This window comes from Pyxicephalus adspersus, chromosome 10, assembly GCF_032062135.1.
Source record: "Pyxicephalus adspersus chromosome 10, UCB_Pads_2.0, whole genome shotgun sequence".
NCBI lineage: Eukaryota > Metazoa > Chordata > Amphibia > Anura > Pyxicephalidae > Pyxicephalus > Pyxicephalus adspersus.
The window spans coordinates 36,284,921-36,312,660 of NC_092867.1; the positions used below are offsets into that span (position 1 = coordinate 36,284,921).

At 36.7% G+C, this 27,740-nt stretch overlaps 1 long non-coding RNA gene across 1 annotated transcript in view; it reads right to left on the reverse strand.

Annotated features, from left to right (window-relative positions):
• Window positions 1–5,603: 5,603 nt before the first annotated feature.
• LOC140340126 (uncharacterized) overlaps window positions 5,604–27,740 on the reverse strand; it is a 49,990-nt gene continuing 27,853 nt past the window's right edge. Inside the window, exons 3-4 of the long non-coding RNA XR_011922594.1 lie at window positions 8,944–9,119; window positions 5,604–6,212 (exon numbers count right to left, since the gene is read on the reverse strand). This is a non-coding gene — a long non-coding RNA (uncharacterized lncRNA). The remainder of the gene's footprint in view (window positions 6,213–8,943; window positions 9,120–27,740) is intronic.

Below are 27,740 nucleotides of genomic sequence, written 5' to 3' on the forward strand. Positions count from 1 at the left end.
AGCTGCGTACACACGTGCAATTTTTGTCGTTGGAAAGGATCTTTCACGATCCTTTCCAACGACAAGGGGCTGCAAGATGCATGAACGATGCTGTACATACAGCACCGTTCATGCTCTATGGAGAGGGGAGGGGGGAGAGCGACGGAGCGGCACCCTGCTGCGCGCTCTCCCCTTCCCTTTCATTGCCTTCGGCCGTCGTCCATCGTCCGTGGATCCGGCAGGTCGGTCGTCCGGACGATGGACGACACCGACTGTACACACGGAAGATTTTCGCCCGATAATTGGCTGATGCCGATTATTGGGCGATAAAAATCTGCCGTGTGTACGTAGCTTTAGTTTCACTCACATGCCAGATAAATCCCATTCCCCTTCACATGATTGACTTGATGACCTGTAAAAGCTTTAAAAAGCTGCAAAGTTATGGGCACCATAGTTTATTGGCCACTTTGCAGATGTACACCATTTAAGTAGTTTTTATTTTAAAAAGCATGAATGACATTTAATAAAACCTTATGAATGTTTTTTTGGTTTACAAATGTTTTTATGTATTGATTTTTATTTATTTTGCCTATTTAATAGGTGAAAGTAAATGTTTTTATTCTTTTAGGGCTGACTGTTACATTTCCCAATGTCAAAAAAAAGTACTTCAAAGGTTTTAACTATTACATAAACTGATGTATTGATTTCCTTGTCAAATGTTCTTAGATAATGGTCTTTCTATTATAGATGAGCAAATATACCCTGGGTTTGGTTCATAAAGGGTTTGGTGAATGTTCTTTGAAGTTTGATGAACCTTATGTTCAAGTAGAAGCTCACTGAGGAGACAAATATTTCACTTAAAGGATCAAATGTTTTAGAGTATTTTCTCTTCTGAGTAAATGTTCTTATAGAGAACTTCATATAAAAGAGAGAATGGCCTATGAACATTTGATTCATTCTCTATAGATTTTAAAATTCAAAAGTGTTGAACCCCGTATATTATCCAGAACATTGACACGTTTGCCCATCTCTAATGTCCTCATAATGAAAACTTTTTAATATGCTGTGGTTGCCCTAAACGAATGTTTAATTGCTACCAAAAGAACATTTATTTATATATTGATTTTTGTACATTTACCCAAGAACATATATAATAAACTCATGAAACTCAGCAGACATTACAATCGTCAAACCCAATATAAATATTGTTACTTTTTGCATTTGTCTATAGGATGTGGCATCTCTTTGCAAATGTTTGATTCCTTTGGATTATCTCTCTTCAATGCATACAACATCTAAACTTTATTTCAGCCGTTATCAAACTTTTAATCCTTAAAGAACCCTAAAATAATTTTCAGATATTAGCGAGCCCCTACTAAAATCAATCAATTGAAAAAAATGCTGTTTGCATTGGTAACCAGGGAGAAGAATGCTAAAAAGTTTTTTTGGTTTCATGCAGTTTCAATATTATGGTAGGTCAGTCAGCCATAGCTCAAAGAACCCCTGCAACTTCTGAACGAACCTAAGATTTCCAGGGATCTTGGTTGAGAATTGCTGACCTACGGTGTATGTTTTCATTTTATTTACATTGCACATCATATGTATATTTAGTGCATCTTGTTCAAAACGACCACAAACAAAATATATGCCAGCATTTAAATTAAAAAAATACAGTGCTAGACAAATAACACAAATATCACAAGCGTCTGCTTCATCACAGATATTTATAAAATCCACATTTTCATTTGCATTTATTTTTAGAAGCAGGCAATGGCAGAAATGTGCAATAAAAGTACTGCTGTAAATTATCTTTTGGCAATACCAAGTAATTTTAAGAATAAATATATAAAGAGTTATAGAATGCATATAATGACTCATACTTAATTTATCAGATTTAAATAAACTTCTATAAAAAGTCAGATAGCAAGGCATGAAAAATACATATATTATGGAATTATTTTGTCCTCATTTATTATGGTAAATGAGGACGAAAACATTTGCAGACAGAAAAGTTCAGAACTAAAATTATAACATGGACATGAGAATAATTGGATCAGAAGTGTGACACATACAGCATTTACGTCTACACGATAAATTAAAAACTTTGTGGAGGAGGATACTGTAGACCTCTTGACATTGACTATGTCATATAAACCATAACTCCTACGTCAGGGTAAAAAGAAATTCCTAATGGAACTTTTCCGTATTAGCAGCAGTATTATACTCAACCCTCTGATGGCCTGAATCATCTACCTTCACTCCATTCCTTGCCAGCAGCATGTTAGAATCTGCCATTTCACATTTACCGGAGTGTTGATTTTCTCTGCCCGCCACCATGTACTGGTACACCATGTCCCACCACCATGTCCATTCTCCAACCCCAATGTCACTGCTGTGTTCAAGAGCTTAAAAAAACAGGTAGGCAACAGGATTTGGGCCAGGAAAGGGGAGCATAATACATCTTCTATTGCAGGAAACTGCCATTAGTGGATTATTTTTTAATAGCCTGACAATGTTAGAATTGTGTGTGCAAGCACAGTGGTGATGGATAAGATTGCTTCCTTGGTATTGTGGGGTGTGGTTGTAGCACATAGGCAAGTGGTGCCTCTACAAGAAGCTGTTAGCTATCCAGATGCAGTCCTCCAACAACAAAGGTTGACAAGGGGGTCGGTGAGTTGAGATGCCATGCCAGAGAGCCACAGCAAATGCCAAGGTGGTGTAAGGTAATGGGGCCAAAATTTAGAAGGACATGTAGTCCGATAGTAACATATACTGACATTCTATGGATGTGCCCAATGCTGGAGTTAGCTGTTGTGGATGGCTCTGGTCAATATTTGAATGCCACAGCTGTATATGCACTAGATATTGGCACCATTTCGGGTTATTTAAAAAAAACCTCCACTAACCCCATAGCAGACCTGGGTTTCGTGAAATCGTCTCCAATTTGCAGCTCAAATAGCACATTCATTGGATGGGAGGGTGGGATGCTTCCTTTGCCATGGTATGTGTGTAGATCATAGGAGCTTAATGCTCCAGTTCTCTATCTATTCATGCTGGGAGACAGATCAGTCCTCTGGCCCAAAAGTCATCTGTGGGGGTCTACATAGCAAATAAGGAAAACAGACCCATTCCTTTATTTATATTTTAGGCAGAAGGCCTTGCATTATGGTACACCGCAGTGTTCATAAGCAGAGTTCTTTGGCACCTATTGTACATGTGTTTTGTTAAACCCTACATCATATAAACAAACAAGTTTAAAAGCCTAATATACTTTAAAATAGCTTAAACTTTTGTGTGCTAACTAACCAACCCCATATCCTGGCATTTATTATAGATCAGTAGGTGCCGACAAGATTACGGGTATTGTTAGGTGGAAAAGCCTATCTTCAGACTTGCAATTAAACTTTAGCTTTTTTATTATTAGTAGTAAATGGTTAAATTTAGGCCTATGAAAAACCCAGTATTGGTGATGCTCTGACATTGTATCAGTCTGTTATTTAACATCCCTAACATCCTGTACCACTGTCTCTGAACCTCCCTGCCTACCCCCCAGAACCCTTGACTCTGTGTGCCAACACCCCTGCCAGCCAGAACCTGTTCATCACCCATTTCCCTACCCCTGGACCTTTGATTCTCCTCTTGTTACCCTTGCAGGGCCATGTACAGAATAGAAGAAGCAGAGTCTGCAGTTTCGTCTCTCTGTTCACTTTCTTTTCCTTTTGGTAACTTTTCCTCCTCCCCAGTACAACCTGTGGGGGCTAGTCATCCTGGAGGCAATGCTTAATGTATGTGTTCCTGGGTTATGTGGGAGGTGCAAAACATTAAACCTACCCGCCACCACATGCATTACTACGCAATCCTTCCAATGAGTCAGTCATTTTAAACATTTGAAATTATTAAATTCCTTTTATTTTTAAAATAAAAATATTGTGTATTAATAATAATGTTGTATATTATTATTCATTTATCACTTCCTCCTAAACTATTGCACTTTATATTTAATGTTTTAAAAATGTAATCCTGTAATAGGCGGAAACTAATAGAGAAACTAAAACTCAGTTCTATGTACCAGTATTCTTCTTATACAAAGAGTATAGGATAGGATATAACAATTCAAATAATTCTTGTGTTGGTGTATAACTTATATGTGTACATGGGGCACCCATATCTGTTACATATGTAAGCTATGCTTCCCATTTAGTGATGCTGCACAGTAGCTGTGTTTCTCTGCTTTTTTATCTCCTTGCAAGTCTTTGAGAATAATTTACCAAAGTATTGGAGTACAGAATGTTTACTTAACAAGATAAACATTTACTTAGTTAAATAACCAGTTAAGTTCAATGGAAATGTTTTATTTTATGGGCACTAGGAACAGTTTTAGAAACTTTCAATCATGTAATCTTTGTATGAGATGACATATGCCAAATATCACACTCTAAAAGTGATATCATTTATCACAGAAACAAAACACCTTGAGACTTAAAATATCTCCCTTTCCTTTACATTACATATAAGAGGTCACTTCTGTGTTTATGGCCTGCACATAAGGACCCAGTCATTGGTAGGAATTATTGTATTATTTTCCCATCAGCCATATTTCACCGTCGTGGAAATTTGATGTCACCTGATTGAGTGGTTTAGGTTTCTTACAACCTAAAAGTCTATTTTTTCTTTATTTGAAGATTGCAGTAATTTCGTTGATAGAGTTCAGGGTTCTATGCACTTGATAGTTATGTGTGTATTGTTGCTTTACATGTTTTATTCCATTAAATAATTGGAGTTCTCTGTATTAGGAGATTTGTGTGCTCCTGATAAAAAAGCACATCACAGGGCCCTGATGATTACAAAGGGCGGCCACATCAGTGGTCCCCAAACTTTTTGAGCCTGCGGACCACGAAGCTCAAAGACTCCTGACCGCGCATGTGCTGGGAGCCGGGTGTCACTCAAAGGGGAAGAAACCTCCCCTCGGAGTGACGTCATTATGCCAGGCCTGAGCCTGCGATGGGAGAGTGGGTGGGTTGTGTCCAGGAACACAACCCGCCCTGAGCCTGCTATGCGTACCTGAGACCTGGTCCGCAGCTCTAACCAATGCACCCCCCCAAACGGTGTGCTTCTCCCGACCCCACTGGGGGGTACACCGGCCATAGGCCACAGACCTGAGGTTGGGGACCCCTGATATACAGGACTGAGCTATCACTTTAACACCTTGACCCAGTACTGTGTCTAGGATACCTAAAAAGGGTTTCCCTACATTCAAGAGCCATTCATAAACAAAAATCCCAGCATGCAGATAAAGTTTGATTGTTTCATTGCAGAAGAGACAAAGTACAATCATATAAAAAAAACAACCTGACTATAGAATGTACACTAAGCTACTTGTGTTGATACCAGCACAGGAGTGGATGATGTGAGTTTAGTTTTGCATTAAATCTATTGCACCCTTAAAAAGCACTTTACCAAAATTACACTATTTATCATAAATGTGAAAATGATAACTCTCAATAGGCAACAGCAGTTATATATATAGCAGTTATATATAGTGTTTAAAGCTATGTTTTTATCTGGTGAGTGCTATAACTGAATACTGATTTGTTGTTCTCAGTGGCAGAAAGTAATGGCTTTAAGCTTTAAAGTGATGTTTTTATATATGTATTTACTGCTATATCACTAAATGTGCCTCAAAGGGCTCACAATCTAATGTCCCTACCATGGTCATATGTCATTAACACAGCAATATATAAATTACAACCCATTACATAGGATTCCCAGAACACCAAGAAACTTAATGCACAATAAGCATTGCTTCGTTTCAGCGTAAAGTTAAAGAATTGGATGGAGCTTCTAAAGGTAACATAGGCTAGTAACTAACTTACTTCTCTTGTGTGTGTAAATTTTAGATTAAGCTACTGAACACAGTCAATTTTTTTAAGCAATGCAGATAAATAATTATTATATATTATTCAGGTATTATTTAATTAACCTAAAAATAATAAAACATTTTATTTTTGGTCATTTTTAAATACAGAAAACAGATTCATAATACATATCAGCACGGTGGCTCAGGGATTAGCACTCCAGCCTTTGCAGCGCTAGGTCCTGGGTTCGAATCCCACCCAGGACACTATCTGCATGGAGTTTGCAGGTTCTCCCCGTGTCTGCGTGGGTTTCCTCCGGGTACTCCGGTTTCCTCCCACATCCCAAAAAAACATGCAGTTACGTTAATTGGCTTCCCCCTAAAAAAAAAAAAAAAAAATTGATCTTAGATTACAATAACCACATATGACTATAGTAGGGACATTAGATTGTGAGACCCTTTGAGGGACAGTTAGTGACACGACTATGAACTTTGTACAGTGCTGCGTAATATGATGGCACTATATAAATACTGTATAATAATAATAACAATATCTCTTGACTGCAATATAATAACATAATGTTGTCACATCCTGGTATTGTTTAAGCTTGCCTGGCCTTTTCTAATTCAAGTTAGCTATTAAGGCAGCCCAGCATGGCAATAGATCATAGGTTTTTTTATGGGAACAGAACTAAAACTTGCTGGAAATGTTAAAACTTTGCCTAATTTGGGTGGCCCATCATTTAAGAGGGAAGAAACTGGCCGGTTGGAGTCTGCATATTTTACCCGCCTGCATGTTTTATTTTGGTAATATACAATATCCTATGTTCTGTGACTCAGGTAAAAAAGGGCGGAGAAGATATTAATAATTTATTTCTCCTTTTTCTATACCAAGCCATTATTTTTCAATATTCCATCACTGTTTCCATATCATCACGGATTCACAAATTGCTTTAAGATGCTAACAGATAATACAAAAAACCATCAGTATGAACAGCGGGTAGGGTTGCATATTTCCAAATAATTCATAAATCTATTGGATCAGAAAGGATGGAAAATAATAGATATCAGCAATGCAACAGGACACCATGCAATGCAATATGTAATAACAGCAAGTACATGTCACTATGTATGCTTTATCTTCTGTCCTGGAGAATGGAAACCTTTAGCTACACTGGGATGTAGTGATTACTCCGGTATTATATGCAATTAGCCTTCTCACATCTCCTCTCTAAGGAAAAGTCCATTCTGTGATCTCAGTGTTAGAACAAGCTGCATAGAAAGGCAGCCAATATCCTCTAGGCAATACTATCCCCTCCTCCCTTTGCTTCACATTCACAATTTCAAGATGAAAACTGCTGTTCCCCTGGAAAGAATTGATTTTTTCCTGACTTGCCTCCCTCCTGTTGGAAACTTCATACAGAAGTTTCTGTGCTCTTAGTATACGATTACAGCCCTAATGAATTCATCAATCAAAATAATCAGATGGAATTGATGGCAGTGAAGTGCAGAACAGCAAGCAGATGATAAGAATAGATTATTCCAAGATATATGAGATATCCAATTAGTGATTGACTCACTCAGCATTTCAATGCAGGCCTTTGCAGGAAGATTTACAACCAACAAACACTATAAATTATATGGCCTGCCTGGAAGCTGGAGATGGGGGAAGATGCTGAAATAAGACATGTAGACAGCTGGGAGCAAATGCTGGCTGTGACGGAATGTAATCACTTCTGCAGAAGAGGTGAGAGGAGAGGAGTCACTCCATAAGAACAATCATCCAAAAGTGAATGTGTAAACAGCTCCCAGTTAATAAACAGTTATTTTAGTTCAGGTTAATTATCACTGACTGTCAGTTTAATTCACCACTATCAGCTATTCAGATTGAATAGATCTATTGTAAATGGACAGTTCTAATTAAATAAACCACTTGTCGGTACCAAATAATAAGTGACAATAAGAGCCAAACATCCCTTGAAGCAAAACCTTGATTACTGTGGAATAAAGATGAAGGTCATGTTAATGATAAAACCCACTCAGCTCATGTTCATTAAATACGGTGCCAGAAACTATTTACAACTTTCTCCAACCAGTTCCTTGTATATTACTTGCCAATATGTCCTAAGTAAGGTGATATTTAAACAATCATCAATACTTGGATAAGTGCAAAAATACTTATGTGTTTTAACTCAAATCTCAGCACTTTGTTGAACTTTTAATTAAAAAAATTTAAAAGGAGTACCTCCCATCTGCAGAAATAAATTTTCTAAACCCAATGGAGTAGCTAGCATGTGACCTCCTGCTATGTTGATACCAGTATGCTGACCAGGAGAGTGAATGAGGTTCCTTTAGGTTTTGCCCTGCCCTCTAGATCTTTTGTCGATGGGTTCCTCTGTTCTAGCCAGTGCCCAGGACAGGGTGTTAGCAAGGGAAAGGTTTTGAGACACCTACTGTAGGGGGCACCAAGCCTTTCCCTTTGCTGACACGCATTGAGAGTATTAGGCAATCCATCAGTAAAGAATCCATAAGTTCTACTTTCATGATGGCAGTAGGTTGTACTATCCCTCCAGGTAATTGGTGTTTGGGGTACTTTTGACACATAAAACATTGTACTGTTTTAGTACTGTTAATAAGACAGCAGCATTAATGAAATGTTTTGAGCCTTGGCACCTGCAGCACCCGCCCAGGTCTCCAGTGCAGATCACCAAGTCTTAAACCTCAAATTATTAGAGAATGTGCTATCACAGCCTGTTTGTTTTAGAGGAGCGATGGGAGAAAATGTAATACTGTGTCATGGACAAATAGGCATCCTTGAGTATTTTTCAAACTCTATTGTTGGTCACAAAGTACATTAGAAGATTCCTGTCTGGTACTGTTGACCCACTATCTGGCATATGATACTCATTGTTCAGAAGCATAGAACAGGACACCGATTGGAAGAAAAGAAGAAACTTCTGATTAGTACAGAATGCAGAAGATAGTAAATTGGATATACCATTTCATTGTAAACAGGATTCTGTTCTTAAAAGTTATAATGACGTAGCAAATATTTGACATTCATTTTTCTTAAAGCAGAGTGAAACTAAAAATAAAAAAAATACACCTACCCTTAATCCTGAAGATCCCTCTATGGCGCTGGTCCTTCTCATGATCCGGCCCCGTGTCGTTCTGGAAATATTCTTTGTCCTGGCACAGAGAAAGTGCCAAGCGTCGGCATCTTCTGTCTTCTTTCTCCGTCAACTGATCTCACACTGCGTAGGTGCAAGATCGGGTGATGTAGCCGCTGTGAAGAGGAAAAATAAGGGCATGCATGAGATTGGCACCCATTTCCCTTTGGTGGAAAAATGCCCCTTCTGCACATGCCCAAGGTCAAGGCATGCGCTGAAGGAGCAGCGAGAGCCTCCCAGGATGCATGACGTAGGCATCCCCGGAATATCTGTGCTCCAATTTACGGATTTTTAAGGATTTGACAAATGAACAAAGTTCATAAATATTCCCCTTAGAAGGCATGTATAGTGATTTTGTACCTATGTTCTTTTTAACATAATCTGGATGAAACGAATCAGATAAAAATATCTTTTTATTTTACTTTTTATTGTATAAGCAACTGGTGGTCAGTAAATAGGGAACCCTAAAATTTGACTGGGGATCTGTTTTAAATGTTTTCTATATAGTAAATAGGAGGAAGGTTGTTAAGTAGAGGTTGTAATATATTGAACAAGATGTCCTAATTTTGACAATGTTGGATGGGTATGAAAATGTGGCATTGTACAATGGGTTAACTGATAATAACATATGATACATACAACATATCATCATCCCTTTTCTCTGCTTACTTTATATATCCAGAAGACCACACAGCCTGATAATGTTACAGCTATGATATGTGATTTTAACCTTTTTCATATTTACAGAGGAAATTGTCTGTTGTTGACTACAAAGATACATTAGGGCTTATGGAAAGATTTATTCCATCTGCGCAGGAAAACGATTACGTTCTAGTTTTATATCCATGAAATTTTCTCTTATTCCATGTGCTCCGGCGATTCTATAAATATATATGGCACCTGTCTAAACAATTGTATGACACAATCTAAGAGGGGCAGAGTAGAATTCCATCTCCCGAGGGCTTTATATTATGGAGGCGGGAAAGCACCATTAAATTAAATAGACCCCTGGCATGAATAGTAATTTTATTTAGTAAGACTTCATTAATGAACAAAGCTGCTCAGCAGAAAACTGATGTTCCATTACAGAAGTCGTGCTGCTTTCTGGTAAAGAGGCCAAACGTTAAGATGCATAACCATGGGTCTGAGACTATTGATTATTTAAATACATATTTCACGTTCATTGCACTCAATCATTTAGGAAAGTAAATAGACACTTCCAATAATCTTACGCATTTTATGTTGATTGGATTTAACATGACTACATGATAGAAACGTACAATGTCACGTTATATATATATATCAGTGTTTTTTTAAACTATGTTTAACGTCAGCTCTTTTTTAAACAAGGACAGATTTATTTACATGACACAAAAAGAAATAATTTGTTTGTAATTTAAAGATATCTGATTGGAAAGTGACAGGTTCTCCTAATAGAGCACACCACAGCCAGTGATACCAATCTTTTCTATAATTCTCCACTACCTGGTTTACTTGCCAAAGATTTTACTGTAATTCTTTTGTAAACTTCATGTTTTATCTGTGGCAGAGTTTTCACAGGGTAATAATAATCATCTTCCTTCCCCATGTGATAGTATTTAGGCCTGGTGATCCGACACGCAAGGGCAGGTGCTGCATTACGAGTGGAATGGTAGAAGGTCACACGTTCTTCCACACTAGAAGTAGTTGTAAGGTTTCATTTAGATATATGTAGGTTGAGATTGTTGAAGGTGTTTATTAATGGATATCAGAATATATTTTTAAGCTACCCATATATGGTCAAAAAGTACAAATAGATGCCAACATTAAAATAAACGCAAAGTTGTTGTTTTTTACAGTTTTGGATAATATAGGAAAAGGTTAAACCAGTGTTTCTAAATCAGGGTTCCCCAGAGGTTGCTAGGGGTTCCTTGAGCAATGAACAATCCCGTCTTATTATATCAGTGACACCAATGATCTTTTTAACTATCTGTAAGGGTGACATTATTCCTACTGACCACCACAGTAATGTACTGTGAGCTTTGGATATAATGATTATAGCAGGGGTTTCCCAAGACCTGAAAATAAGAGTTCCCCTATGTTGAAAGATCAAGAAAGGCTGGGTTAGGTTGTATTGTTGTATGCATCCCTGCTGAAGAAATTTACCCTCCTATTTGTCCTGCCGACCTTTGTTCACAAGACAAAAAGTGAACAGAAATCCAACATTTTGAGTTATAATCAGAGCAATGTGATGGGAAATCTTCCAATGGGGCCTCCAGGGGTACTTCCTCTGGGAACAACTTTCTTGGGTGATTTGTTTTCACTTTGGAGAAATTTGTCTCATTTCTTGGGTAACATACATTTGGATAAGTGTGCAGCCAATTACTTACTGGGAATAAAAAAAAGGATCATAAGAAGAGGAGCAAAGTCAATAATAGGATCCTGGGAACCTCGGAGAAAAGGTTTCTGCTCGGGGCAATCAAACACAGGTATGAATTCTGTTTACAGGACTGCAATTCCCTAGGAATTAGTAATATTCAAAGTGACTCAATGTCATGGGCACACACCTGTGGATCACACAAGGGCAGTTATAAACCTAATCCATTAGATGGGACATGTTTGTAGAATACTAGAGATCTAGATCTGTGATTTATAGTTGCAGGAACAGATGCTTCAACAGAATGTATACAACGTGAATTTTAATATTTTAAAGAGAAACCGGTATGGGAAAGAAAAAAAAGCTAGCATTCCTGATATTTTTGAAGGTGCATGCAAGTTCAAAAATATCCTTATTTTGTCTTCACTACTTGCAAGTTACTGACCTAGAAAAGACATTCAAGCTCCGAGAGTTAGTGATGGGTTTTCTATATATCTCCCTCATCAAGAATTATTTAGAAATGCCTACATCCACACAAATGTACAGACAGAGTATATACATGTATTGCTTTTTTGTCCAAGGCATTTCTGGCTAAACCTGGCACTCTAGGCATTCCTTTTTTTACTTTCCAAGTGAACTCTTGTATATGCCACTCCGTCCGTCTGCTTGGCTGGTCTGGTCACCATCAGAAAGCTTCATTGAAGCAGAGGTGAATTCTGCCTACTAGGCAAGAGATTACTTGAGACTGTTTTATCTTTCCCCCACGTCCAAGATGAAGCTCCTCAGATACTTTTATGTACCATTTCCAAGATATTTACATCTTCATTTTTGGAAAAAACTTGAGACTTCATCATTGATAATATAATGGATTCTTGGAGCCTGAAGATGTGGGTGTTGTTGTGTGAAATGTGTAATACAAAAAAGAGACTGGAATACAAGATTTCATCAATACATTTTGGCAGGCTAAGCAATCTAACATATCAATTAAATGATTGGTTATGGTCCCTGTATCAAAACTTCAGTGATATTTGATCATTGTTTTTGTTGATTGGAACATTGGTTCCTTGTTCCTATCTATGTTTGTATGTATACTTTTGATAAATACCATTTATGAAATAATTTAATTTCCAGGATGGATATTTGTTATTAGATAAAAATATCTCCATAATTTGGTGCATTTATTTTCATAATCTTCTCAGGGTGATTAAACATATATCCATCGCATGTGTAAATATCATATTTATCATTTTTCCTTTACTCAAATAGAGCATTATTTACAGACCGTCCAAACGTCTGCACGCTTTTCATGTTTGTGGGTTATTACATACTTAATATTTGTTATTATGTCTCTTTCATATGTTCAGTTGTAAATGAATGCTTGCCATAAAGTTTAAGTTTATTATATGGCTAATATATAATCAGTTGCATTGGTGCTGAAGATTAAACTGTTATCTGTAAAATAAGCTGACAATGCATGTTTTTATTTTTTTGCATGTCCTAAATGGAGCATGGGTAAATTAATTAGGTTTTTGATTCATTCTTAAGAACCTGAATGTGGAACTAATTATGTTAAATGCAGTTCTGGTAAGAGACCTGGAAAACATTTAGCTTTATTATTCCCTTAGGCTTGTTGGTAAGAAATGTTAAAAGGCAGGGGATTTCAGCTAGTCACTATTACAGTAGACCTTCTGCCACCAAGCTGCACATCCACCTCTATCTGAACAGGTGTGCTAGATTTGTGTCCACAAAAAAAAGAATTAACATTTATCATAATGTAAGCTATTGCTTTAATGTCCAAACATAGGGTCTGATTTATTAAAGCTCTCCAAGACTGGACAAGATAGACTATCATGGGAGAAACTTGTCGATCCAGCAAATATATTAATTTTTGAAGGCTAATATGAGCACTAGGACCTGGTATCATCTGACCACAAACCCAAATTAACCTGATAGTAATGTACAGTCCTGCATAATATGTTGGCGCTATATAAATCCTGCACGAGTTCTGAATGCTGTAGGGTGTTTGAAATGCAAAGCTCATAGCTCAGGAGTCTTCCACTGACCAGATGGACATCAGAGGTTGGACATTGACAGATGCACAGGAACAGAACCCAACATAGAAGAACATTTTCCAGGGAGCATTCAAATTAGCAGTGAATAGTCAGGGAAGTATGGAAACTAATAAAAATAAAGTCAAGTGGATAACCAGGAATAGTAACTTGTGAGCAGTTTAATACAAAACAAGAAAATCGGGTGAGTAGACTGTGGTCAGTAACAGAAGATCTTAAATCTAAGCATATCTTGAAGGATATTTGACAATCAAGTCAGGAAGTAGGGAAGGTCAACAGAAACCACCCAAAGCCAATAGTCAGGTAAGGCTAGGAAGACCATAAGATCACTTATGTTATAGCCCCCTTGGTTCCAATGTGGATAACCAAAATATGCAAAATATGCCCTATGGGTCATACACATGACACGCACACCATTGTACTGAGACACCTCTACTGATCCATATATTAGAGCATGTGAAGGTGCTTGAGCTAACTGGCTAAAATGTTTTCTCCTACACCAGTGATTGACAAAAATCACTGTATTATATTAAAGCAGATGGGGGTCATGTGTGCCCTTCACTGGTAAGGGCTGGGTATTCACTAATATAGTCATTTTTTTGGTGAGAAGCCAACGGATGGACACGGTTAGTGGTGTTCGTGATATTAACAATCAGATGAGGTTCTTCCCACTTACAGGTTATAGAACATTCTAGACATTGCAATAAGGAAACAGCAGACAGAAAGGCATCGCTGAATGGAAACATATGCTTGTTATATGCTTTTAGTGTTGTAGAGAGATTTGAGGAAAAAGTATTTTGAGAATATTCAAATGCATCTGTCTGTATTTGCTAAAAATCAGTATAGCGTATTGGCTTACACAAGTGATTTCCTAGGATAATTACAAGGCACTCTTCTTTTTGGGAGTAAAATATCTACCTTACATCGGTGGCTTCCTGCCAAACCTGACAACAAAACATAACCTTTTGATACACAGATGTGAAATTTTGTTGTCATAAGCACATAATTACAATGTATAACGAGGATCATTTTATTTGACATGAACAGCAATGGAAAGTTCAGCAGCAGAAAATGCAACAAATACTAGCTGTAGTTGTAATCTCATACAAAGACCCCTATGTACTTTTTGGGCTCAGACTTGCTGTAAGCCAGGAAATTTGCACATTGTATACTCACCCCAGCTACTTCCAAAATGTATGGTATATGAATGTAAGGTATACTTGCCACTCCTGTCTTCCTCAAAAGTCCATCTTGCAATCACTGAGCCTAAGCACTGGTCATATGACCAAGGAGGTGACATTAACCCTCTTAGGATCCATCACCTGCCCAATTTTAGTGCTGGTTTAGACAGAGAGAGAACAGCAAAGGAAGTGGCAGGCTAAGAGGGGCAGAGAGTGTGGGTGGTATTAGGGGTTTCATGAAGGTATGGCAGAACCAAGGCTTTCAATGGGTATGGTAGTAGGGGTTTTAATTTTGACCAAATTTAAGACCCCTACTACCGTACTCATCTTAAATTTATTATATGAGCTTTATTGTCTTTGATTGCACTTACTTAGAGGTTTGGGCATCAGATACAGGGCTCACCCTTCTTTGGTTTTAGTATACAATAGGACAATGTTGTCTGGGAATAGAATTCTAATGCTGTGTGTCACTGGCCAACAACTTCCTAATGATATAACATTAAGAACAGGAAGAGAGCATAGGCAGTTATCATTAGTTTTCTAGCATTATATAATTTTTTTTTTGCATTTGAAAATGATATAATAAAATGCCTATAACAATATAATCATCAAATCAAAGGGGAACAAAACATTGCACATTTTACATATACAGTACTTTAACCATGGAGCAGACAATTTGCAATTTTCATATGTGTAAATACTAATTAGTAAATATATTCTTCAACTGACTTTAGATTATGGAAGGATATCCACAATACCAATCTACAAAAATGTCCATGTACAGCAAGTTTCAGCTGACGACCCTATCAGTGTTGCCAGTTTAGTTCTATTCTTTCCATACTGAAAGTAACAGATTGATCCGAAGAATGGCCCTGTGCATAGACCTTCTAAATATACCCTTTTGAACTATATTGTGTTCTGATGAAACACTTAACAATGGACTTTGATAATAACTTTTTACATTTCAGTTTCAGAATGTCAACAGTAATGAAAATTTAGTTTGGAAAACATTTTTCTTCCCAAGGAAAACTCAGCAATGCAGTATTTTTGTGCAATGTCTAACCTCGAATAAAATGTTCAGTGTATGGTGTATAGCCATTTGAGAGATGCGTATTTCTAGTGTGGTCCACGAGTCTGCAAAATGACAACAGCTGGAGGGCTGCAGGGAAAATATCATTGGGGTGTATTCCAATTTATCTGGCTAGCAGACAACCACACTCATTTGTGCATAAAGAATTAGGCTTCAGGTCTGCATATTTTCTTGCTTGTAAATATCATATATAGGTTTCTTAAAGGCCAAATATACCTTAAAGCAAGGCTTTTGTTTTGGGTGGGGTGTAAATGTTGGAATTTTATCTATCCATTTCACTATACAACTCGCTACATCTCTGATATGCAGTTTTGATGTGCATTAGCAAAACATGGATTGTTATTCAATGAATCAGTTAATAAATCCCATTACCAAAATTACAATTTTGAGTACAAATGTGGCCCATTCTAGCTGTAAACAAAAACATGATCCCCATTTCCCAGGGTAGGCAGCATAGATCATATGGTGCCAATCATTGCTGCCTGGAATCTATTGCTTTTAATCTGCACAATCTATGCATAGAAACAATGCTTTCAATTCATTAACACATACATACATTTGTTTACATTAACTTGATTGCATGCACATGTAAATCTAAGAAACATTAAAAAGACAATAGAATTGAACACAGAGGTCAACTTACTTTAGATAAAAAGTCAAATTCTTGTTTACTTATTTAATTTGCAAATCACTAAATTAGATCTTTAAAGACAATATTATTTATGTATTGTGTAAAGAATCCTCCTCCTCCTGTCTGTACTAGTCTGTCATTTGCAACCCCTATTTAAAGTACAGCTCTGCATAATATGTTGGCGCTATATAAATCCTGTTTATAATATTAATAATAATATTAATAATAAAAGAATCCCAACTCCTTCTGAAAATCATACCAACAAAATAACATTTTATATTTAATGTTGTAATTGTACAGATTTTTTGGTTTTATGTTTTACTAACACCCCTGAAATTGGTTATATATACAGTATTTCTTATGTTTTTCAATTTCACTAAGAATAACTTCCTAAAGGTTCCATATTTAAAAATTAAACAAAATCTGATTCCATAAGCAGTTTACGCCTAATACTACATAGCTCAGTTTACTACTTTTTCTATGTAAAATAGTTCTTTTTGGGATCATTTTATAAACAAAATCCTCTAAAAGTAACAAACTAGGCCATTTCCTAATTTGGAAATTAAAGTTTTACAAATTTCGATATAAGAATTTGGAAGTGATTTTTTTAAACTAAATTGAAGGCCACATAGCTTGTTTATAAATAGGCTGTTGATGTCTCTTGATGTGACAACGATGTGGTTTTACTGCCAAGTTGGAAACAATCAAACATTGTCAGTGTCTACAAAGAGGTCACATTCATAGTATAATAAATAAAAGCTAGAATTGTATTTGACATTTTTTTTGTATACACTTCAAAGTCTGCCTTATGACTCCATAAATAAGTCACTAATAGTATACATTTAGATACCTGTGTTTTAAGAGTTTGTGTTCTACGGTAAATAAAAATGTAATTGTTGATATACTGAAGATTTTTTGTGTAATGTCCGGGAGCCTTTCAATTTAATATGGCCTGTTGACTCCTGTGAACAGCCAGACAGCTGAGAGCCTGTCTCCCAGATGAATGAATTCAGGATTCCAGGCTTCTGTGCCAACATGTGGCCATCATTTTAGCAGCAGGCGTTTGGCATTGTATAACCGTTGGCTCATTCATTTTTCCTGATTAAAGATCTATGGTTAATTATTGAGATAAATACTGGAAATGAAAACACTGGTCTTACTTTTTGGGTTTGTTGCTATGTATCATGGATGAAACTAGCTATATAGGGATATATATATATAATTTTTTATATATATAATACAGCCATGCATAAAGAGAAAAACAGTGATTGCAGTATTCCAAACTTATTTATTATCAAATACAAAATAATATTGGGTTGGCATCACCTTTTCATCATGTACCAAAAAAAATAGTTACAAAGTAATTTTTTTACTGCACTAAACTATATAGCAGTGTTTCTCAACCAGGGTTCAATGGAGATTGCTAGGGGTTCCTAGAGCAATGAGCAATTCTGCATTTCAGGTCAGTTACAACTGATAATAATGACCTTTTTGTCTATCTGTAGGGGTGGCATCCTTCCCACTGGGCAGCAATGTATGAGGCATTCTTACCATTGACCCTCATGCTAATGTACGGAGTGCCGTGGATATTATTATTGTCAGGGATTTCCCAAGACATTACCGTTATTTCAAGGGTTCCCCCTAATAAAATGAATGTGAATGGCTGCTTTAGAGCATATCAATAAATATGAATAATGTAAAAAAAAAAATACCAAAAACAATAAGGAATACAAAATATAGATAATAGCAAAATATTTCCATGCGTATCAATTAGCAAAAAATAGATTACATTTTCTATAGAAATGTCTAGAAGTAAGGAAAATGACCAGTAAAAACTGATAGATATTGGAATATGTACAAATAGATGAAAAATAGATCCAAATTCAGTTCCTGTGATTTAAAATATCTAATGAATCATCTGCTGCACCTTCATTTCTTAAGAAGTAGCCCCTTGTTTCCTCCCACTTGTGGTTAGGAAATAGTTTATTATGTATTTATTATGTCCTACTGTTATAAAAAAAAAAATTGCCTGACACTACTTCTGACTAAGCTATGGCTTACCCCCTGCTTAGTGTCTGGTTTACTGATCCTCTTGCTTGCTTATTATGATAAATGGTCTCATTGCTTGGACCTAGTAATCCACATATAATTAATTGGAGCACCCACATACCATAGCATGTATTATATATATATATATATATATATATATATATATATATATATATATACCTACTAATAGAAAAGAGTGGTGCAGTTAAGTTCATTAAGCGTGCACACTATATATTTCATACCGAATAGGAATAACATACTTTATACAAGATATATTACTTCAGATACCTGTACCCGAATTTTAGCAATATGTGCTTTAAAAATGTGTTCTTTATAAGTTTACAAATATCCCTAGTAAATAACAGTGGAACATTTCTGCTGATGAGAGAAAAATACTTTCTATAAATAATGTAGCCTCTCCTTTCAAATAAGGAAAAGTTATTTGTTGTATTGAGGTACTGGCAGAATTCAGTAAATCATTTCAAACATCATATTATTTCCTTTTGAATAATTTAACATTAAGAAAGAGTTAAACAGAACACAGATTTAGGGACTTAAAATGTATTTGCTCTGTGTTACAAAAATGTAATTTACTGGTTCTTATCATTCCATAGAAAGTTTTTCAGGTCACTTTGTAAAAGCCTTTGGAACTTCCAGAATAGATCGCTAATTGCGTATGAATCACTTATTAGTGTTATTCAAATGATTCTGATTACTGCTCGGAAGACCTGTGAGTAATATCTATCCTGCAATCATGTAGGCTGTACTTGTCGTGGAGTTTTATATGTTGGAGTGTAGTGTCTGCATAATTTGGAAGTCCTGATTGAATATGTGACATCATGAGCAGTTTTGTAGAAACTAAATTTACTGTGGCAGTAAATTTAGGACTCATTCCCACTTGTCTGCTTTAATATATATATATATATATATATATATATATGTATTTCAAAGTTGCTGGTACTTGTATAGAAGACACATGGGTAAGGATCCATGTAATGCATGGAACAGGCTGTGATGATGTTGGATACCTACTTGATGTTTTGCCAAGAAAAATGATCTTTCGAAAAGACATCTGGTGCCCACAACAGCTGAGAAGCTGAAAACAGTATGCTCCAGAGGTTCTAAATCAACAACTACAAGCTTTGGTAATCCCTTTCACATTTATCTGGTCTTGTAACCAGTTGTGTCATATGTACTGTATCAGTAATAGCCTGATATAGTCTGATAACAGAAATTGTGAAATTCAGAGTTCATTACTGTGGGGATAGGGTTGGAGAGAAGAACTATCATGGAAGACAGTTAATGCCATCTTTCAGCTGATCTGCAGAGCGCAAGAAAATAACAAGAGAACCACAAGTGGTGGCTATGGTTGGGTGTGTTAATGAAAGTGTACCCTCTCCAGCCTTGGAGAGCTTTACTAAATCAGGCCCTAGAACTTTATTTTGATTTCTCAAATATTGACATTTGTTCTAGAGTGACTGAGAAAGTATGGAAGACAGACGGCAAGGGCAATAAATACCCCAGCACCTAGAATTATCAAGGGGAACATCAATGACGGTCCCAACATTTGCCTTAGAAAAGGTTAACTTTTTGCACACAAATCCATTTTCTTTTAAACGTTTAAAGTTTAATAGTTCCAGCAGCAATCCTTCAAGATTAAAATAAAGAAATAGAGAAGGCAAAGCATACAGGTCCCAGAGGCTCTTCATATATGAAATACTAAAAGAAAATGTGGAATGTTCACCTTTAAATTTCAAATATTTGTATGTATTAATTATCATAATGGACAAGCACTCCAGAGAGACTGCTTTACCACAGCTGGTTTCCTTCTCTAGCTCCATTTTATGCAAATTAAATTAACATTTTGCAGAGAAAGTAAAAGCTAGTTGGAGTTTGTTTACATTATCATTCATTAGTAGCTGAGTGTACTTGTGAAAAATATATATCTCCATATATCAAATTAAGAACAAACACATGAATAATAAACTCATTTGAGAATTGCTTTTTAGTTTTTCCGTTTCCTTTTCATTTTATAAAGATTCTCATCTGCACTTTCCTCCTACCAGGCCAATTGTCTTGTGTCCTCTGGCATTGATTGTTTTGTGCAAACCGTGAATGGAATTTTTTAAAGCCTACAAACACAGCTAAACTATAGACATTTTTTTTTAGATAGGCCTGTGAAGATGTTTAACTCTGTTGGATAAGAGGTATTATAATAGACACTTTGTGATCCAACAGATGAATTAATGGTTGCCATTAAAAAAACATTGCCTTTAAACTCGTTTAGCCCCAGCTTGATCATTTGATCTTTAGCCACCATGAGCATTGTGAAGGCACAATGTCATTAGAAAGTGGATAACATTGGTTAGGTAAAAAATATTTATATGGCATCATCATCTTTCAAAGCACAGTATATCAGATAATAGATAGTACAGACCTAAAGAACGATGTAATGCAAATTGTACATAGAGGTGGAAGAACATGAATATACACAGACAGGTGTACTCATAGTATAGATGGCACCTGTATGGCACTATTAAGCAGCTTCCCTGGTGTATTATACATGAAGGTGGTGTAAAGAAGTATTTATACACAACAGTCATGGGACTGAACAGAGAGGAGAGGGGTGGTGGAAGAGCAACTGGTGCCCTATTGTGCTTTCCCCCTTAGGCTGCATACACACAAGCAATAATTGTCGTATGAAAGGATCTTTCACGATCCTTTCCAACGTCATACTACTGCACTACGCATGAATGAGTGCTGTACATACAGCACTGTTCGACTCTATGGAGAGGGGAGAACGACGGAGCCGCACCCCGCTGCACGCTTTCCCCATTCACTTTGATTAAGATTGTTCGTCGTCCATCGTCCGTGTATCCGCCAGGGCAGTCATTCAGACGATGGGCAACGGGAGCTGTACACACACCAGATTCTCATTCAATATCCGCCCCTAGCCGATTATAGGTCGAGAACCATTGCAAGTTTGTACGTAGCCTTAGAAAAGAACAGCAGTGGTTCCTGATCCGTTGGTCATCAACCCACACTCACATGACATTGGGGGACCAAGATGAGCAAAAATGTTCGTCTTAGGCAACAATCCTATGACATGTGTACAAGCTAAAAGGCGATAAAGGTTAGACAGAAGAGGTAAGATAAAAGTGATATATTATCCCCTGGACACCATGCTGCTCTCGGCCTGGTCCCCTACTAAAGCGATATCTAAATTTTACAAATTTCCCACAGAAACTATAGATTATGACACTCTATCCTCCGGCCTGGTGGGTTGGCAGCAACATTTCCCAAATTTGGACTCACCAACCTTGTTGCAAATGCCGTGAGTATCCTGGAAAGCAGTGCCCACGGTCCACTAACATAAAAAGTTTTTCAAATTATTTCACAGAGCATATATCTCTCCATCCTGAGCGTATCATATGGGTCTAACAGAGTCAAACAGTTGCCTTAAATGTGGTGTACCTCAAGCTAATCTTTTCGATAACTTTTGGGACTGTATGGGGGGGGCTTGTTTTTGGAGACAAGCTGATCATTATATCCAAAGGCACCTGGTTAATTTTATTCTCTTTATACCCCTTTGGGCAATATTTGGTTCGCTGGCTGGAGACAGTATTTGATACTCTCATGGTGCAAAACGAAAATCCATTCTCCACTGTTGGATTTCCACAGATTCCCCCTCGCTCCACCTGTTCCTTACGAAGCTCCAGCATCTGTTTAAAATAGAATGGGTTGAGGCCTCTTACTCCAAAGAATCTAAAACTTCAAAATGTTTTGAGACCTGGGAGAGCTTTATCAAAACTCTGAATGCAACCAGTAAAGTACATCTCAAGTGTTTCAATCAAACCACCTAGTACCTCACTAGAGTTCTGGAGGGTGACCCTCCTATTCAACCAGGAGAGGAATGACTCTCCCTCCACCAAAATTTCTTGAACCTGCTAAGATGATATATTTCCCCTCCCCCTCACTCCCCCGTAATTCCCTTACCCACTCCTAGCTATAATTATACTGATGGCTATAACTATTTGGATGATAAGCACGGTTCTTATAACTGGCATTCATCTCCATTGCACTGTTTTTAGGGACACATAATGAATGTATGTTACTGCCAATTTTGGAATATTGTGGTACACAAAAAATTTTCTGTTTATTTCTGTTACCTTTCTGCCAAATGATTGCCTTGTAATGTATCTGTTATGGTTTACCTGAGAATTGTTTAAACTCAATAAAAGTATAAAAAAAAAAAAAAGGGATATATTAAAGTCACCATGCTAGATCTGTCGCCCAACTTAAGATTGGTTTTATTGCCACCATGCCCCACCCACAAAAATTTTGTATTAATGTTTACATATATAACTTATATAAACATAGGTTTTCTGCAGCGGGGTAGCAATAAACGTGCAGGGGTCTAGTCTTGGATAACCTTGGGGACTTAAATGATGATTGGTATCATTCAGCCCAGTACCAACACACAGTGGAGGGGTGAATAGGGGGGGGGGGGCAACAGCAGAGAGAAGGAGAATATTGCAAGGAAACACTCAACAAGTGCTGTCATTTGTTTACTTCTTGATATTAAACTGGAAATTCAAACTCACCTCTTTCAAATGTGTACTTTGAAAAAAAAATATACAATGACAGTATTTACTCTTGAAACTGTAATAAAAAAAGGAAAGTGAGAATCAGAAACAGGAATGGAGGCACAGAATCAAAGCTGTACTAATGCAATGAAAAACAAGATCACAGAGTGATAATAGGAACCATACTAATACAAAGAACCAGGTTCTACAGGATGAGAATAGAATCCATATTTACACAACAAAAAACAGATTCACAGAGGCAGAATCAGAACCATACTGGAACAACTAGAAACATGTTAATGGCAATGGACTCATAATGACTGTACTAAATCAGAGATAGAATCACTATTGGCCAATGTGCTTTAAAGTAAATGCTAATCTGCATCAAAGACCCTTCCAAACATAAACAAGAGGAAATAGAAAAATGTGGAAATGATTAATCAAGAACATTTAATCCAGATGACAAAAACTTCTCACAAAAACAAATCAGCCTCAAAGATGATAACAATGAGGAAAATGCAGAACTTGGGAATTGTTGTCAGTACCTCTTACCCAATACTACCCCAATAACCACACAGACTGTGGGACAGGAGTTTAAATGGCCACCGAGTCTTTTATAAACATGTATTATATTACACAACATCATGTGGTGTAATCATACTTAAAAATAAATGTTATAAACTAACAAGATCCCTAAATAGCAAACACTAAACACGAGCACTGTTTAATACGCACGTCTCTTGGATGGCCTACCTACATTACAGTGCAAGAGTTACAACAACATAAAAACAGCTGCTATACCAACTCTACTAAAAAGTAAAAATCATTTTCACAAAAATCACATAGGCTTCATGCTAGTTTTCATGGTCTGCTTAATTTGTAGAAAAGTGCTGTTTTCAAACCAAATGGCCATGGGCTACAATTTTTCCCAAGCCAAACTCTACAGTTGTTCCTAAGGCTGTCTATGTGTGTAAAATACTGAGTAACATTGTAAGTACCTTGCACTAGTTCTGTCTTGGATCTGATTACTCAAAGAAAGAGGAACAACATAGACTGGATGTTGATGGACAAAAGGAGGAAACCATTTTTATACACTTTTGGAGCATCATAAGCTTTGGGCGCCACCAATTTTCTTGGCACTTCTGTGGTCCTAGTCCACAGCTTTGTTCACACCAGACCTAACTGAAAGTACAGACAGTATGCCATGTTATTGAAAAATTGCAAAGTGTTTTCATATGTATGATGATATCTTGAGTAAAACCAAAATGTATTTGAGTTGAATTGGGAAACTGCAGGTGAATGTGTAGCCAAGATTTTTAAGCACTATTCCATGGGAAAATGCAGAAATGCATGGGATCTAATTGATGTGAATTAATATGGTCAATCACAATTACCTTTCAAGGAAAACTTCAATCTGATTGATGGCTAAAACATACTTCTTAACACAGACAAGAGTAGGCACGCCCGGGTCAGAACTGCCTGCATGGGACAGGAGAGAGGCCAGCCCTTTAGCAAGGAGCAGGTAAGTGGAACATTACTAACAAAAGGGACTATGTTGGGTTGGAGCACTACAGCTATGCCTGTATGAAAACAAAATAAAGTACTGAGTCGGTATTTGAATCTCAAGGTTACATTTTTTTTACTTCAACTGGATAATGCTCTCAATTAAGTCAAATGCAAGCAAATAACAGCATCTGGCCCAAGGTTTTGGTTTCTGAAATATGATGTTGCATAAGTCATAGTTATCTTTGATAGAAAAACCCAAGTGTCCTTGATATTGTCAAATAAAATATAAAGAAAATCTGATTCCTATTTTATAGTAAGTACAAATGCTTTGAGCAGCGTAATCAGCAGTCCATGATTCTGAAGGCTACCACCATACTGAACAAATGAAGCTAATTTTGATAGCCTAGCTTCAGCTATAGATTTACAAACTAGCTATCAAAGTAGAACATTTTTTGTGAGTTATTTGTATGAATAGAGCATGATAGCACTTTGGGTAAGCCGCATGTTGGTTTTTAGTGATAGTTTGCCACCTTGAGAAGCAGGCTTTTACTGTTTGCTGAAAGCAATAAAAGTTGGAATAAAATGATTTAGTTATCTTTCTTAACTCAAGACTTTGAAAACCATTTGGCTTCATAATAATACAATTCTCCACATTTAATTTTATTTCTGAAATAAAATATTCATGAATGCAGGTGTTTGAATTCAGCAAGCACTTGCACCCCTATGTTTTCTGAGCCAACAGAAGTACTATAAATCCTAGTTTATGAATGCAAAGTGTGAAAAAGTATTCTGAGAAACATTACGCAACTATAAGAAGTCCAAGGAGACCAAACAGGTGTTTGCAGGTGCTTAGGTCCTACAAAACTACAAAAATGTTCATGATGTGTCAAGTGATACAATTTTAATGAGAATAATGGATTAAATCAACCAGAAAAGAGAAACATTAGCTCTTTTACCCAGCCTTTTTAAAAATGGTGTTTGTAACATGCTAATATTTGGAATCCATCTGTATCCAATGCCAAAGCTGAAATAAAATCAAGTATAAAGTTCTGACAATTACAAACTAATTATACCTTTACATTCCTATATCTTCCACCTTGTTAACTACAAACAGACGAGTTTTACATTTGAAGAACACAATGCTTTTAAACCACAATGTCAGGTATAAAGCTGGTAAAAGATCTGTAGCCAAATGGCCTGGCTTTTTGTGGAACTCATTAGTCATGATGATATTTCTGCATGATCTTATATTGGCTAAGAATATAAGGCCATTTTATAGTACAAACTAAGGATTTGGTGCAACTAGTCCTGTTGTCCTGAAAATTCCTGTTTGAGAGAAAATGTGAACAAAGAGAAGATTTTTATTGAATTTTTGCAATTTCATACATTTAACAAGTGTATATGGGGAAATGCATTTTACAGCTACCAGGCAATGTCACATTTTTCTTAATATCGTACTATAGTACTACTGAATATTGTATAGTCGAAATTGTTGGGTGTTGTATGTTTGGAGGTCAATGGGAGTGTAAGAAGTGAAAAAAAACATGCAAAACTTCCAACTTTGCAAATTTGGAACATGTTTCTTAAAGCCTTCTGTATGCCCTAAGAAACTGAAGAACTGTTCTATACCCCACTGCTCAGATTTGTATGATATATATAATATTCCCGGAAGCACTAAAAATTGTTCTAAAAGCACAATATCTCACCTACCCATTTCTAGGCAATAATGCAATAATAAAACGATATTACAACATTTATTTTAACTGGTTCTTGTACATGGGAAGCCATCAAAAATAGAATCCTCCAATTGTTGGATCATCTTATTTTGTCTCATGACGTAACAGAAGAAATTTCACTATGCTGTTATGTAATGATGAGCTAGATAGGGGTAATGAATAGTAGTGGACTGATGTTCATATGTAGTTGACTTGAAAACTCCTGAGACAAATGAACTCGATAAAAGGATTATAGTAAAAATCCAGAGTAATAATGGAAATCTGGGGACAGTGTGGTTACACAGGAGAGAGGGATCAGGGAAAGACAAGACAAATAGGAGCACACCATGTTGCTAGTTAATGGAAAATAGCTTTTACCATGGTGCAGGGAGCTGGAGTGTTTGGTCTTCACCAGAACGGTTAATGAATAGATTTATTTAGCAAGACATCTCCCAGAACGTAGCCCATGGGATTTCCAAGCAGGATAAGCATAGACAGGAGGAAATCTATCAGCTGAACTCAATGGACTTGTCTATTTTTTTTAACCTATTTATGTAACTATATGAGACGAAGCATAGTCACAGTACACAGCAGTGAGAGGAGAAGATGGAGCCAAATCAGAAGAAACAGGATATGCATACAAACAGACAGATTGATAAAGAAGTCAGAGCCAGGACAGGCAGTTAAACAGGAACCAAAGCCAATATAGGTCAAATGAACAGAATCAGAGGTCAGAACAGACTTAGAGAAATGCTTTAGCACTGGCTGGTGAGGGCAGGCCCTCAAAATATTCCCGAAAACAGTTGGGACACAGTTGTAAAAGGCCAGAAAACCAGATGAAAAAAAACCACACGAGATTCAAGACTTTAAAACAAGTCACAGAGCAACGTATTATTGGAGTGAACACAATTGCAACAAACAGACCCCAAATGGTACAAGCTTTACTGGGCAGGTTGGAAAGTTCACTTTTGTGATTCTTATATCAGTGGGACACAGCCTGTTTGTTGCTGTCTTTAATGATACATTTTCCCTGGAGTTAGTCCTTAATTTTTACCCTTTAAGTGGAGCTAAACTCATGAAGTTTGCTATGTTATAGAAATGTTAATTGTGCCTAAGCCCAGTTTACTGAAAAGGATCTTTGAACGGTGCACTCAGTAATGACCACGTAAGGTGTCTGGGAAAATATGTTTTGGCATCAGTAATTGGACAGACGACTTTTTCCAAAAATAACAGCAGTAAATATTTACAGATGTATGCATAAAAAGATCACGACTTCATGATTTCAAGTCATCATTTAGCGCCATGAGATAGCGGTTATGGACTTTAGTTTTTTCTTATTTATTGCTTTGATTCAAATTTACACCAGTTCCCACAGATACTAAAACTGACCACAAACTACATTGTTTTAAAAACGTAAGATTGTTCCCACAGAAGATGTTAATATAAACTTTCTCCTTCAAGTTTTCTGTCTGGGCTATAAGGCCCTTCAACCCAGTAAAATAAGGACATTGGAATGTTCTCTACTATAAACTAAGCCAATTAAAAATATATATA